Consider the following 4,307-nt stretch of genomic DNA (forward strand, 5'->3'; position numbering starts at 1 on the left):
CAGCACGAGCGGGGAAGCTGCAACGTGATGCGGTGGTGCTGCAACCGTGCGCCACTGACGTTGGAAACCAGTAGCAGCTGATGTTGCGACTAATAGGACTCGGAGCTGCGACGTGCCGCATAACGCTGGGAACAACAAGTAGTGTTGTGATGACAAGGCTGCAACCGGTGACGATGACAAAGCTGTGATTTGTTACTAATTTGCTTAAGTGATTTTTTTTCTGCTAAAGCCACATTTTTGCAATGTCTAGCCCTCCCCAATCTGTTTTAATGTCACTTGGCCCCTTATCAAAATTTTCTGGCTCCGCCACTGGCTACAATCGACGACGGCAAGGGTTGTGAACGACGATGCTTCGACGACGAAGGCAAGCCTGCGAGCACCGTCGGCTTATGTAGAACACACGTAAAAAACATATAGTGGCGAAAATAAAATGAAAATGAAATGAAGAGGCACACACACCATCAGACGACATTAATAGCGAAAGGCGTCCGGACCGAGTGCACGCCATCCGACCAGGTAACCGCGCCGTAAGCGTACCCCTTCATGGCACCGGCATGAGCGAAGCTCACCTCGTACGCCACCGTGGCCCATTGCCTCGAGAATAGCAACCGCTTAGGCAACACCTTTACCAACAGGCCTGGCGGCGCCTCGACGGCCACCACGTACGTCGCGTTAGACCACCCGATGTTCGTTGCGGTGCGTGACACAGCGAACGGCTTCCCGGCCGCGAGCCGTGGCACGGAGATGGATGGGTAGTTGACGCTCTTCGCTATGAGGTCCGGCGAGGGCGCGCCGCGTGGGCAGGAAAACTGGGCGTCGACGGAGATCTTGCAGATGACCTTGTCCTTGTAGCCCTTGTAGCAGAGGAAGTTAAGGTAGTCCCTTGTGGTGGTGTCGAACACCAGGCCCGGACTGAGCGCCCGAAGCGGTATGATCTCACCGACGCCCATGTCGTGTCCGGTCGCCGCCATGCCACGGCTGCTCGCCACCGGTTGTCCGAGGTTGTTCCTCACCGTTGCTGCATGCAGCAGCAACCACAGTGAATCGCTTTAGTTAGAAATGCAACCGACCGCTTTGTTTTGCTTTGATAGAGGCACGCACCTGTGGTCATCAGAGCTGATTTTATGATGGATGGGGACCAATGCGGGTGGGCCGACTTGAGGAAGGCGCCAGCACCGGCGACGTGCGGGCAGGCCATGGAAGCCGGACTTGATGGAGAATGACGAGGGCTTCTTGCCGGCAGGCACGTCCTCCATGTTCATGGGTGGCATCGCGGCGAGGATGCTGACCCCGGGCGCCATCAGATCGGGCTTGAGGATGGCTTCAGTGAGGGCAGCAGGGCCGCGCGCCGAGAAGGACGCCACCACGGGCGCAGGCTTGAACAACTTGACGTCCTCTGTGGGGAGGCGTCGGATTCCTGAAGCATTGATAGTTCGATTGTCATTCATTTCAATTCTTTCCATACATGGAAAAAAGGGCTTAATTTGTATTTCGTGATTTACATTGCCTGTTGACAAAACCAATAATGTACGAGATCTTTATCAATAAATTCATACCGTCGAAAAACTTCTTTACAATATGAATTCAACCATATATTTTTCTATGCACACATGTCGATAGTAAATTATTGATATTTTTCATGATTAAAATAAATCTTGAAATATGAATCAGGTCCTACATATCCGACCAGATAGAGGGAGTAGTAGTAGGAGCATTTGTTTCGTGACTCACTTGGTGGAGTTAATGTACCGCAGTATATGCGTGCCGGCGTAGGAGCCCACTTGGGAGAAGGGGAAGCTGCCCGTGTCGATCGGTGCCTCCATGGCCTTGTCGTTGATCAACACCAGCCCCCTCGCCCCAGAGTCCTTGGCGACGAGCTTCATTATCCGCCGCGTAATCGTCGAGTCTGTGCGGACGCAGACCAAAATATTCCCCGACACCTTACGCTTGCGCAGCGATCACGGATAACAGTTGCTACAGAGCAATGCAATTCATGAGTGGTGTGGTGAACAACCGATTAACTCTACAAATTCAAAAGATCGCACGATCTTGTTGTGTGTATGTACCTTGCCTCAGACGCCGGTGTGCTCCGGGTTGCCGCTTGGGCCCCAAACACCATAGGGTAGCGCTCTCCGTCGAGGCTTTGGTTGGAGAAGTTTATGGCAACCCCCTAACATGCATGACATGACAGTTGATATGCCTCGTGGCGTTGATAGCGAGGATAAGAAGCATTGAAACATGCACGTCAATGGCAATGGTGCGCTGGTGCACCGTACCTTAAAGATCTTCCTGTTGCCGAGGACTACGCTAGAGTGGAAGGCACGGTCGATGGTGGAGGCGGCGACCGTGAGGATCCATGGCGCGGTGTTGACGACAGTGGATGGGTCGGGCCCGTCATTGCCAGCGGAGCAGACTACGAGGATGCCCCTCTACTGTGCGTGGAAGGCTCCGAGTGCGACGGGGTCGGAGAGTAGGTCCGGTGCCACATCGGTAGTGGTCATGCCGATGGAGATGGAGATCACATCCACCCCGTCGCTCACAGCGTCGTCGATGGCCTTAAGCAGTGCCAAGCCGGAGCATCCGTTCTGGTCCTCGTTGCACACCTTATACGAGGGCACACGTGCGGCCGGTGCACCGCCCTTGGCCGTGCCCCGGGCCAGGCCGTAGTAGTGGGCGCCCTCCACAATCGCGCCCGCTGCCGTGGACGCACAATGAGTGCCGTGACCGACGCCGTCTCAAGGCGAGCCGGTCGACAGCGCCACCCTGACCAAGGAGGCATTTGGTGCCGTCGAGCCAGGTTGATCGCCGTAGTACCGCGCACCGATGAGTTTCCTACAAATGCAGGATCGCACATGTTTAATAAGCCTATATATCATGCAGTGTACATTGCAAAAACAAAAATGTGTCGTTACTTGTTGCAGCTGCTCTTCTTGAAGCCTGGACCTTGCATACATAGCCCTCGCTACCTCGACGACACGTCCCCCATTCTGGCGTCGTTGAAGCTCGGCGACTCCGGCCAGATACCTGTATCGATGACACCGATGATGACATCACTAGAGGCCTGGGGTGCCTGGCCATCAGCACGGAAGCCGGACTGCACGTCAAGGAAGTCCCAGGACCGGGTGGTGTGTAGTTGCAGCACGGGGTCTCGGAACACCGACACCACTCTCTCGTGTTCTACCAAACAATACAAAATCAGCCCATCCGCTATACATAACACCATTAACAATAAACAAATCTGCAAGAAACGAATGGATGGAGTGGAGGTTGAACCAGAGAGCGCGAGGGCCTCCTCCTCAGTGAGCTTGGCGGCGAAACCCTCGAACGCATGGTCGTAGCTATGTGTCAGCCACCGTCGTTCCTGGGGTACAATGGATGCGAGCATCTCAAGGTGGGTGGCACACATCACCTCCGCCAGCTTCACGCCACCGCCTGCTGAAGGACTCCCCATGTAGACGACATATGACTGCAACAATGAGGATGCCTGAACCAAAAATAATGTCATCAAACAAACCAACTTCAAGGGAAATATTATTCTACTTGCAGTGGACGCGGTATCCCGTTCATGAATCTATCCTCCATCACTGATTTGAGATTTGTGCCACAATTTCTTGTTTGTGTGAAAAAATTGATTTGTTTCATAGAATTACAAACATGTTTCGTTACCTTTTTCTTCTTCTCGTTTCAAAGTATATATCATAATGTTTCGTTGTCTACCAATAAATAAGAGCGCAATTGTTTCAATGTGAATTTGCTAGTACACGATGAAAATTACAATACAGTTTGAAACAAGGATACAAACCAATATAGTATTATATAGTATACTTTGGAACAAGAAAATTTGATTCTCAGAATAAAAAGTAGACAATCGTTGTCAAAAATCAGAAAATATGGCGTGAAACTCAAAGCACATGATTCTTCGGTTGTGACGGATCACGCGTGGCAGGTTGCCATCGGAAAAGAGAAGAGTAACAATGCTGCCGCAACATTACCTCTTTGGTGTGATGTGTTGCTTCAGCTGAGAGGAGGTGGTAGACGATGAGCAGGAGGAGCATGAGCAAGTTCACGCCGTACACCATTGTTCACCAGGACTAGTCAATATCCTACTGATGGGTAGATCCATGGAGTGCAGCCCAATTTGTAGCAGGAGTTGTTGTTTTTCTGGTCCCGTGCCGTGGAACGCTTTTACAGCTAACGCATTCATGTGGATAAGCTGTGGCCATGTTCTACCTAAGTGCTCTCGTGCTCACATTGAAAAATGCATAATTAATTGAGATATTTTGGATGGATGATGGATGCAAAGGTAT

At 51.8% G+C, this 4,307-nt stretch overlaps 1 pseudogene; it reads right to left on the reverse strand.

The window, feature by feature from the left end:
- Positions 1-461: 461 nt before the first annotated feature.
- On the reverse strand, positions 462-4,055 carry LOC119289886 (annotated as a pseudogene).
- Positions 4,056-4,307: the final 252 nt, after the last annotated feature.

This window comes from Triticum dicoccoides, chromosome 4A (genome assembly GCF_002162155.2).
Source record: "Triticum dicoccoides isolate Atlit2015 ecotype Zavitan chromosome 4A, WEW_v2.0, whole genome shotgun sequence".
NCBI classification, from domain to species: Eukaryota; Viridiplantae; Streptophyta; class Magnoliopsida; order Poales; family Poaceae; genus Triticum; species Triticum dicoccoides.